The sequence below is a fragment of the Haematobia irritans genome, chromosome 4, assembly GCF_050003625.1.
Source record: "Haematobia irritans isolate KBUSLIRL chromosome 4, ASM5000362v1, whole genome shotgun sequence".
NCBI lineage: Eukaryota > Metazoa > Arthropoda > Insecta > Diptera > Muscidae > Haematobia > Haematobia irritans.
Genome location: NC_134400.1, coordinates 33,492,482 through 33,504,732, shown reverse-complemented (window position 1 = coordinate 33,504,732; position 12,251 = coordinate 33,492,482). Strand labels below are relative to the sequence as shown.

Sequence of the window (12,251 nt, the reverse complement as noted above, 5' to 3'; positions counted from 1 at the left end):
AATAAATTTATTAGTTTTAATAAATATTTTTCAATTTGTCAAAAATTATGAACTTATTTTTATCATGTTGCAATCACGCTAGCCACAGTTGATAGAATTCTACCAAAAATGGTAGATTTTTTACTGTTTGGTAGTTTGGTAGAATTATTCATTTTGGTGGAGTTTGCAATATATTTCTCCCCAACAAAGAAAGAAAAATTTTATAAAATTTTCTATGAAAATAAAAGATTCATAAAATTTTCTATAAAAATAAAATGTTTATTTGACAAAATTTGAACTTTTACACAATTGCATAAAACTATTATTGTTATTAATATTTTAATTTATATTTAAAATTTCAGCCGGATCGGATGAAATTTTCTTCTCTTAGAGGCCCCGCAAGCCAAATCTGGGGATCGGTTTATATGGGGGCTATATATACTTATTGACCGATGTGGACCAATTTTTGCATAGTTGTTAGAGACCATATACTAACACCATGTACCAAATTTCAGCCGGATCGGATGAAATTTTCTTCTCTTAGAGGCTCCGCAAGCCAAATCTGGGGATCGGTTTATATGGGGGCTATATATAATTATTGACCGATGTGGATCAATTTTTGCATAGTTGTTAGAGACCATATACAAACACCATGTACCAAATTGCAGCCGGATCGGATGAAATTTTCTTCTCTTAGAGGCTCCGCAAGCCAAATCGGGGGATCGGCTTATATGGGGCTATACGTAAAAGTGGACCGATATGGCCCATTTGCAATACCATCCTACCTACATAAATAACAACTACTTGAAATGAATCGACTTGAAATTTGGCACAAAATTTTAAGTCGATAACTTGTTTCGTTCGGAAGTTAGCGTGATTTCAACAGACGGACGGACATGCTCAGATTGACTCAGAATTTCACCACGACCCAGAATATATATACTTTATGGGGTCTTAGAGCAATATTTCGATGTGTTACAAACGGAATGACAAAGTTAATATACCCCCCATCCTATGGTGGAGGGTATAACAAAGTTAGTATACCCCATCCTGGAGGGTATAAAAAATGTTTTTCAAAATTTCCTATACAAATAAAATGTTAACAAAATTTTCTAAAGAAATAATATTTTGAAAAAATTTTTCTAAAGAAATAAAGTTTTGATAAAACTTCCTATGGAAATAAATTTTTGACAAAATTTTCTATAGAAATAAAATTTTTACAAAATTTTCTATAGAAATTAAATTTTTACAAAATTTTCTATAGAAATAATATTTTGACAAAATTTGCTATAATTTTTTTTTTTTTTTGGCAAATTAAAAATTTTTTGACAAAATTTTCTAAGCAAATAATATTTTGAAAAACATTTTCTATGGAAATAAAATTTTGACAAAATTTCCTACGGAAATACATTTTTGACAAAATTTTCTATAGAAATAAAATTTTGACAAAATTTGCTATAAAAATTTGTTTTTGACAAATTTTTCTATAGAAATAAAAATTTTACAAAATTTTCTAAAGAAATAATATTTTGAAAAAAGAAATTCTATAGAAATAAAATTTTGATAAAATTTCTTAGGAAAATAAATTTGTGACAAAATTTTCTGTAGAAATAAAATTTTGACAACATTTTCTATAGAAATAATATTTTGACAAAATTTGCTATAAAATTTTATTTTTGGCAAATTGAAAAATTTTTGACAAAATTTTCTAAAGAAATAATATTTTGAAAAAATTTTTCTAAAGAAATAAAGTTTTGATAAAACTTCCTATGGAAATAAATTTTTGACAAAATTTTCTATAGAAATAAAATTTTTACAAAATTTTCTATAGAAATAAAATTTTGAAAAAATTTGCTATAAAAATTTATTTTTGACAAATTTTTCTATAGAAATAAAATTTTGACAAAATTTTCTAAAGAAATAATATTTTGACAAAAAAAAATCTATAGAAATAAAAGTTTGATAAAATTTTTTAGGAAAATAAATTTTTGACAGAATTTTCTGTAGAAATAAAATTTTGACAAAATTTTCTATATAAATAATATTTTGACAAAATTTGCTATAAAATTTTATTTTTGGCAAATTAAAATATTTTTGACAAAATTTTCTAAGGAAATAATATTTTGAAAAACATTTGCTATGGAAATAACATGTTGACAAAATTTCCTATGGAAATAAATTTTTGACAAAATTTTCTATAGAAATAAAATTTTGACAAAATTTGCTATAAAAATTTGTTTTTGACAAATTTTTCTATAGAAATAAAATTTTGACAAAATTTTCTACAGAAATAATATTTTTAAAAAAGAAATTCTATAGAAATAAAATTTTGATAAAATTTCTTAGGAAAATAAATTTGTGACAAAATTTTCTGTAGAAATAAAATTTTGACAAAATTTTCTTTAGAAATAATATTTTGACAAAATTTGCTATAAAATTTTATTTTTGGCAAATTAAAAAATTTTTGGCAAAATTTTCTTAGGAAATAATATTTTGAAAAACATTTTCTATGGAAATAAAATTTTGACAAAATTTCCTATGGAAATAAATTTTTGACAAAATTTTCTATAGAAATAAAATTTTGACAAAATTTGCTATAAAAATTTGGTTTTGACAAATTTTTCTATAGAAATAAAATTTTGACAAAATTCTAAAGAAATAATATTTTGACAAAAAAAAATTCTATAGAAATAAAATTTTGATAAAATTTCTTAGGAAAATAAATTTTTGACAAAATTTTCTATAGAAATAAAATTTGAAAAAATTTTCTGTAGAAATAAAATTTTGACAAAATTTTCTATAGAAATCAAATTAAAAAAAAAACAAGGAATTTTTATATAAGATCACCTCTTCTGAATTGTAAATAAAGTTCATCTTTAGAAGAGCACTTTTGGAAGTGCCATTAAAATAATGACTTGGGAAGAACTTTACATTTTTAAGCTGGGAAATTAATAGTTTTTGTCAGTACGAAATTAGCTAAATGTCATAAATTTGCCAAACTGAGAACTTTATCAATTTTACGGATATAATAAAATGCTATATTTACATTTCTCAATATCCGGTGAAAGAAAAACAAAATTATGTAATAAAATTGACTTTGATATAATACAAAAAATAAATAAATAAATATTCAGTGTATGGTAAGTATATTTCATTGAGTATTGACATTTACAAAAAAAAAATAAATAAATGCTGATGGCACAAGCCAACCCTAAAAGTTTCATTCAAAATATTGAAAATTAATTAAATGTTTATTTTTATTTATTTTTTATTTTATTGTTTACTCTTCATTTTTTGATTACCTTTTAAAAATTCAAACCGCTGGTAAAAAAAAATATCATCCAATATATAACATTTGATGTTATGTTTATTTTAAGTTTTATTATTTATTATTATTTTTTTTAAATATTTTTTATAATATTCTTTATAATATTTTAGTTTTTATTTTTTCCAAAGGTGATTTCACAAATGCCCCTTGTTTTGTTTTTGTATAACAAATTTTTTACAAGGCAAAAGTATGCTATAGAATTTTTGTGATTAGGTTTAGCACAATGCACTTTGTTGACTTTGTTATTATTATTATTATTATTTTTTTTTAATTATATATAAATAAACCCGGATTTTTGTATTTGTAAAATATTTTTATATAGACGTATATATGTTTACACTATATATATGTACGTATGCCTGAATATTTAATCAATAATCTCAAGTTATTCTTACAGAACATTTATTATCAATAAATCACAATAATATGCGTAACGCGATCCACAAATGTAAAAAAAAAAACAAACAACCAGAACCAGGTTTATTTGCGTAACAATAATTTAAAATCACACATATTCTTTTGTTTTTCTTTTTGTACCCTCCCCCTTTATTTATTTTTCTTTAATAATTCTTTTTTTTATTATTGATTATTTTAATTGTTTTGGCAAAAACGAAGCAAAAAACCAAAAGAAAAAAAAACTCCACCGCCGCGCGTACAATTCTATCCGTATCCGCTTTCGTCAAACAACTGACTGTTGCAATGCGAACGCGCACACAAGCTCAGTAACGATCAACGATCCGACAAACACTATGGGATCCGACACAACGGAGCAACGTTAACAGCAAGCGAATGAAGAATATTCGTTGTCTGTCGGGTTGGTCTCCTAATCCCACCAAAGAGAGGATTTTGTTGTTGTTGTTGATCATCGTTTGTTTGTTTGTTTGGTAGTCGATGGTTCGTGGAGTTGATTTGGTTCGATTCGTTTAACCATAGCAGCATACGAATGAATGGAGGCATCGAAGCATGGGTTGCTTGTAAATGGTTAAGCCGTAGTTTTTAAAACAACAACAACAATAAAACGGCAACAACAGTAACAGCAACATAGTGACCGATTGATTAGCCAACAAACATGCGCCAGCCTATCCAACCTAAGACAGACACTGTGAATTACATTTTGGGCTTGTTGAAAAGGTTGTATTGCGGTTGGTATGATGTTTGAGCCATGTTTATTAAATGTCTATTGTTGCAGTGTTGCCATCAGGCCTGCTAATAAAATTTCAAGAAAAATCGTCACTTTTTTATACCCTCCACCATAGGATGGGGGTATATTAACTTTGTCATTCCGTTTGTAACACATCGAAATATTGCTCTAAGACCCCATAAAGTATATATATTCTGGGTCGTGGTGAAATTCTGAGTCGATCTGAGCATGTCCGTCCGTCCGTCCGTCCGTCCGTCTGTTGAAATCACGCTAACTTCCGAACGAAACAAGCTATCGACTTGAAACTTGGCTCAAGTAGTTGTTATTGATGTAGGTCGGACGGTATTGCAAATGGGCCATATCGGTCCACTTTTACGTATAGCCCCCATATAAACGGACCCCCCGATTTGGCTTGCGAGGCCTCTAAGAGAAGCAAATTTCATCCGATCCGGCTGAAATTTGGTACGTGGTGTTAGTATATAGTCTCTAACATCCATGCAAAAATTGGTCCACATCGGTCCATAATTATATATAGGTCCATATAAACCGATCACCAGATTTGACCTCCGGAGCCTCTTGGAAGACCAAAATTCATCTGATTCAGTTGAAATTTGGTACGTGGTGTATATATGGCCTCAAACTCCCATGCAAAAATTGGTCGGTATCGGTCTATAATTATATATAGGTCCCATATAAACCGATCCCCAGATTTGACCTCCAGAGCCCGTTGGAAGAGCAAAATTCTTCCCATTCGGTTGAAATTTGGTACGTGATGTTAGTGTATGGTATCCAACAACCATGCAGGAATTGGTTCCTATCAGTCCATAATTATATATAGATAAACCGATCCCCAGATTTGACCTCCGGAGAAGCAAAATTCATCCGATCTTCTTGAAATTTGGTACGTGGTGATAGTATATGATATATAACAACCATGCCAAAAGTGGTCCATATCAGTCCATAATCATATATAGCCCCATATAAAGCGATCCCGAGATTTGGTTTTGGAGTCTCTTGGAGGAGCCAATGTACCAAGCCAAATCATCCGATTGAGTTGAAATTTGGAACATTGTGCTAGTATATGGTCGTTAACAACCATGCCTAACTAGGTCCATATCGGTCTATAGTTATATATACCCTCAGATAAATCGATTTCCAATCACACAAAAATTGGTCCATATCAAGTTCATAATTTTATATAGCCCCCATAAAAGCGACCCCCATATTTCAATTCTGGCTCTCTACGTACCGTCCAAAAAGTCCATATCGATTCGTATTTATTTGTAGACTTAACTATACATAACTTTTTTGTCTAATATATACCACGTATGGACTAACTCACAATTTAGAAAACGATGTTAAGAAGTTTTAAGATACCACAACCCAAGTAATTCGATTGTGAATGACAGTCTTTCGTAGAAGCTTCTACGCAATCCATGGTGGAGGGTACATAAGATTCGGCCTGGCCGAACTTACGGCCGTATATACTTGTTTTCTCATAAATATGGTTCTGAAATCCCTACAAAATCCCAAATCGGAGGGCGGGTTTATAAGGGGGATATATCAAAATCTGTACCGATAAACAATATATTCGGTATACCTATTTATGTACCCAAAAATCTAGTATTTTAAATTTCAGGCAAATTGGATAAAAACTACGATGTCTAGAAACTCAAGAAGTAAAATCGTGAGATCGGTCTATATGGGGGTATAGCAAACCAAAGATCGATACACACCATTTTCGACACACCTATTTGCGGTCCTAAATACCTTTAAAATTCTAATCTGATAAAAACTACGGTTTCTAGAAGCCCAAGAAGTAAAATCGTGAAATGGGAATATATTGGAGCTATACCAAAACATGGACCGATATACACCACTTCCGACACACCTATTTGTGGTCCTAAAATACATCAAAATTTCCAATTTCAGACAATTCGGGGGATCGGTTTATATGGCAGCTATATGAAAACCTGGACCGATGTATCCTATCTTCGAACTCGGCCTGTGTGCAGACAAAAGACGAATATATATATATATATATATATTTGTGGTCCTAAAATACATCAAAATTTCCAATTTCAGACAATTCGGGGGATCGGTTTATATGGCAGCTATATGAAAACCTGGACCGATGTATCCTATCTTCGAACTCGGCCTGTGTGCAGACAAAAGACGAATATATATATATATATATATATATATATATATATATATATATATATATATATATATATATATATATATATATATATATATATATATATATATATATATTATATATATATATATATATATATATATATATATATATATATATATATATATATATATATATATATATATATATATATATATATATACTTGAGAGAAATTCTAAGACGAGAAATTCTAAGACGACATAAAGCATGCCCGTCTGGAAAATATCGATTTACGACTTTCACCCCCACCATCATTCTACATATAGTGGTTTACAAAGATAAATGAGTTATTTACTTATAGATAATCTTTGGAATAAATTACTCTTTCCAACAGAAACATTCTAAAATCGAGCTTTTAATTTTGTAGCAAAAATATTTGAGAAAATTTTCCATATTAATACAATTTTGATAGAATTTTCCATAGAAAAAAAAAATTAATAAATTTTCCGCAGAAATAAAATTTTGGCAAAATTATAGATAGAAATAAAATGTTCACAAAATTTTCTATAGAAAAAAAAATTAGAGAAAATGTTCTATAGGAATATAATTTTGCGAAAATTTTTCATAAAAATAAAATACTGTGAATCAAAAATTTATAAAAATATTTAAATTTTGAGAAAATTTTATGTCTACAGAACTTTTTAAAAGAATTTTCCATAAAAAGAAATTGAGAAAATTTTCAATAGAAATAAATTTTTGACAAAATTATTAATAGAATTAAATTTTTGAGAAAATTTTCCATAAAAATAAAATTTTGGGAAAATTATAGATAGAAATAAAATTTTCTATATAAATAAAAATTTGGGAAAATTTTTTATAGAGATAAAATTTTAAGAAAATCTTCTATAGAAATAAAAATTAGGGAGCCTATAGAAATAAAAAAAAATTTACAAAAATAAAACTGTGAGAACAATACAAATAAAATTGTGACAAAATTTTCTATAAAAAAAAAAAAAAAAAAAAAAAACTGAAAAGATTTTCCAAAGAAAAAAAATGTGAGAAAAATTTCAATGGAAATAAAATTTCAACAAAATTTACTATAGAAATGAAATTTTGAGAAAATTTTCCGTAGAAATAAAATTATGTGTAAATTATAGATAGAAATAAAATTTTGACAAAATTTACTATAGAAATAAAATTTTGAAAAAAATTTTCCATAAAAATAAAATGTTGTGAAAAATCAAAATATTATTTGAGAACATTGTCTATAGAAATAAAATTTTGAAAAAATTTTCCATAGAAAAAAAAAAATAAAAAAATTTGTATAGATATAAAAATTTTGGGAAAATTTTTATAGAAATAATATTTTGAGAAAATTTTCTTTTGTTTGGGTAGAATTCTACCAAAAATGGTAAATACTTTACTGTTTGGTAGATTGATAGAATTCTTAATGTTTTGGTAGGTTTTGCAAAATATTTCTCTCCAAATAGGAGGTACTTCATAATTTTCCATAGAAATAAAATTTTGGGAAAATTTTCCATAAAAATAAAATTTTGTGAACAAATTTTTATAAAAATAAAATCTTGAGAAAATTTTATATTTACAGAAAATTTTGAAAAATTTTTAAGAAAATTTTCCATAGAAATACAATTTTGACAAAATTATCTACAGAAGTAATCATTTTGGGAAAGTTTTCTTTAGAAATAAAATTATAAAAATCCCTATTGAAATAAAATTTTGAGAAAATTTTCTTTCAAAGTAAAATTTTGACAGAAATAAACATTTGAGAAGATTTTCCATAAAAATAAAATTTAGCGAATAAAAAAATTTACAAAAATAAAATTTTTATAAAATTTTCTATCGAAATAAAATTTTGAAAAATTTTTCCATAGAGAAGAAAAATTTATTGAAATAAAATTTTGAAAAAATTTTCTGTAGAAATAAAATTAAAAAAAAAAATCCATAGATAAAAATGTTCCATAGAATTAAAATTTTGAGAAGAATGTAGATAGAAATAAAATTTAGAGACAATTTTCTAAAGCAATTAAATTTTATTTTTTATAACATTTTGAGAAAACTTTTTACAGAATTAAAAAATTTTGGCAAAGTATTCTATAGAAATAAAATTTTGAAAAAAAACCCTATTTAAAATTTTATTTCTATAGAAAATTTTGCCAAAGTCGGTCCACTAAAAGAAAAATCTCCTATTTTATCAAAGAAATCCTTAGTATTGGCAACACTGTGCATTTGCAATATTGGCCACTGTATGTGATATACTGGCAAAGACTGGGTTTTAAGGCAACATAAGGAAAGTCTTTGCTGAGGCATTTTAGTTGCTTCACACAAGTTAGGCTTTATTCATCGCAACAAGCATTTCATGAGTTGGTCAACAGGTGAGCAAGCCAAAAAAAAAGAGAGTCAACATTTACTCTCATTCATACATGAATACATTATAGCTATTGAACTTTAGGTGTGAGCTGAGCTGAACTGAGTGAGTGTGAGAGAGTAAGAGTGATAAGAGTTTGCTGTTTGTTTTTCTTCTTTGTTATTGTTTACGCATATACCCGATGATTAGTCGGTCGCGTAGCATAGCGGTTTATTTCGTTTCGTTGCAAAACAAGTATCAATACGAGAACTCTCAATGAAATTGGTAGGCAGGCAGTCAACCTATCAACATACTTACTTCCCATAATAATAATAATTGCATCAATGTATTTTAGTTGATCGAAATTGAAAATTCGCCAACTTTACTCACTGCTAGATGCAGGCAGGCATGCAGGTCTCTCAATGTGTGTAAAGAGGTAACGAGGGTTGTTTGTAAAGTAACTTAGTTGGCTATTATCTAGTAAGGGAATAACACCCTTATTAGATAAATGCCAACTAAGTTATTTTAATATATAACAAGTATATACGGCCGTAAGTTCGGCCAGGCCGAAGCTTATATACCCTCCACCATGGATTGCGTAGAAACTTCTACTGAAGACTGTCATCCACAATCGAATTACTTGGGTTGCGGTAACACTTGCCAATGGCAAGGTATCTTAAAACTTCCTAACACCGTCTTCTAAATTTGGTATATATTAAACTAAAAAAGTCCGATTAAATACGTATATAATTAAGTTTCACAAAATTTTGTATAGAAACAAATTTTTGACAAAAGTTTCTACAGAAATAATTTTTTTACAAAATAAAATTTTGACAACATTTTCAATAGAAATGAAATTTTGCCAAAATTTTCTATAGAAATAAAATTTGACAAAGGTTTCTATAGGAATAAAGTTTTGACACAATTTTCTATAGAAATAAAATTTGACAAAATTTTCTATAGGAATAAAATTTTGACACAATTTTCTATAGAAATAAAATTTTGACAAAATTTTCTACAGAAATAAAATTTTGGTAGATTATTTTTGGCTCGAGTGGCAACCATGATTATGAACCGATATGGACCAATTTTTGTGTGATTGGGGATCGTCTATATGTAACTATAGACCGATATGGATCAATTTTGACATGATTATTAGCGGCCATATACTAACCCAACGTTCCAAATTTCAATCGGATCGGATGAATTTTGCTCCTCCAATTTCAACCGCATCGGATGAATTTTGATCCTGCAAGAGGTTCCGGAGGTCAAATTTGGGGATCGATTTATATGGGGGCTATATATAATTATGGACCTATATGGACCAATTCCTGCGTGTTTGTTAGACACCACGTATTAACACCACGTTCCAAATTTCAACCGGATCGGATGAATTTTGCTCCTGCAAAAGGCTCCGGAAGTCAAATCTGGGGATCGGTTTATATGGGGGCTATATATAATTATGGGCCGATATGGACCAATTTTTGCATGGTTGTTAAGGAACACATACCAACACCATGTACCAAATTTCAACCGGATCGGATGAATTTTGCTCCTTCAAGAGGCTCCGGAGGTCAAATCTGGAGAACGGTTTATATGGGGGCTATATATAGTTATGGACCGATATGGACCAATTCTGGCACGGTTGTTAGAGACCATATACTAAAACCAGGTACCAAATTTCAGCCGGATCGGATGAAATTTGCTTCTCTTTGAGGCTCCACAAGCCAAATCTGGGGATCGGTTTATATGGGGGCTATATATAATTATGGACCGATGTGGACCAATTTTTGCATGGTTTTTAGAGACCATATACTCTATGTACCAACCTTCAGCCAGATCGGATGAAATATGATTCTCTTAGAGGCTCAGTAAGCCAAATCTGAGTGTCCGTTTATATGGGGGCTATACGTAAAAGTGGACCGATATGGCCCATTTTCAATACCATCCGACATACATCAATAACAACTACTTGTGCCAAGTTTCAAGTCGATAGCTTGTTTCGTTCGGAAGTTAGCGTGATTTCAACAGACGGACGGACGGACATGCTTAGATCGACTCAGAATTTCACCACGACCCAGAATATATATACTTTATGGGGTCTTAGAACAATATTTCGATGTGTTACAAACGGAATGACAAAGTTAATATACCCCCATCCTATGGTGGAGGGTATAAAAATGTGACCTCCACCATGGGGGTCATACACCCTCACAAAAAATCGCTTCTGTAACATATACTCCCAAACATATTTTGCTTCAAGCATATACATTTTTGGGTATTGCCCAAACATTTATATGTTTGATCCCTTCCCATATATAATATGTTTGAAAGCATATTGGTCTAAACAATATATGTTTGGGTAGTCTAAGTTCCAAACATTTTGTATTTTTGCATCCAAATTCAATAATGTTGTCTTCCAAAAAACAATATGTTATTATGTGAACATATAATATGTTTGGAAGCATTTTGCACCCAAAAATATTATATGCTCAAAAAAAATTCTCCCAAACAATACTGTGCTCAAAATTTTATTTATTTATTTATATATTTACAATCATAATGAATTATGAAAATAAACAGGTAATATAGGTGCTAACAACATAGGTTTTCGACCTGAATGCTCAAAATTTTGTTTCTGCCTAATTGTATATTCCCCCACATCTTTCTCACTTCCACGAGATTTTTTAGTTCTTAGCACCTTTTTCTGTAATACAAACATTGTAGTAGAAATTATTCAATTTTATGATTTTTTATACCCTTCACCACTACTGTGGTACAGGGTATAATAAGTTTGTGCATTTGTATGTAACACCAAGAAGGAAAAGTCTGAGACCCATCGTTTAGTATACCGATCGTCTTAGAATTAAATTCTGAGTCGATTAAGCGATGTCCGTCTGTCTGTCTGTCTGTCTGTCTGTCTGTCTGTCTGTCCGTCTGTCTGTCTGTCTGTTGATGTATTTTTGTGTGCAAAGTACAGCTCGCAGTTTTAGTCCGATTGTCCTAAAATTTGGTATAGGGTTCTGTTTCGGCTCAAAGACGATCCCTATTGATTTTGGAAAAAATCGGTTCAGATTTAGATATAGCTGCCATATATATTTTTCACCGATCTGGTCATAATTGGCGTGTATATCAACCGATCTTCCTCAAATTCCGTACATCCGAATATTTTATGGGTCTCGAAAAACTTGCAAAATATCAGCCAAATCGGTTCAGATTTAGATATAGCTCCCATATATAGCTTTCGCCCGATTTACACTCATTTGCCCACAGAAGCCAATTTTTTGCTCCGATTTA

The 12,251-nt window shown here is 29.2% G+C and overlaps 1 protein-coding gene across 1 annotated transcript in view; it reads right to left on the bottom strand.

Annotated features, from left to right (window-relative positions):
* Nucleotides 1–4,035, bottom strand: part of shd (cytochrome P450 family 24 subfamily A member shade) — a 122,256-nt gene extending 118,221 nt beyond the window's left edge. The window contains exon 1 of the mRNA XM_075306399.1: nucleotides 3,282–4,035. The gene's annotated coding sequence lies outside the window, so the exon portion shown is untranslated. The remainder of the gene's footprint in view (nucleotides 1–3,281) is intronic.
* Between the last annotated feature and the right edge of the window lie 8,216 nt (nucleotides 4,036–12,251).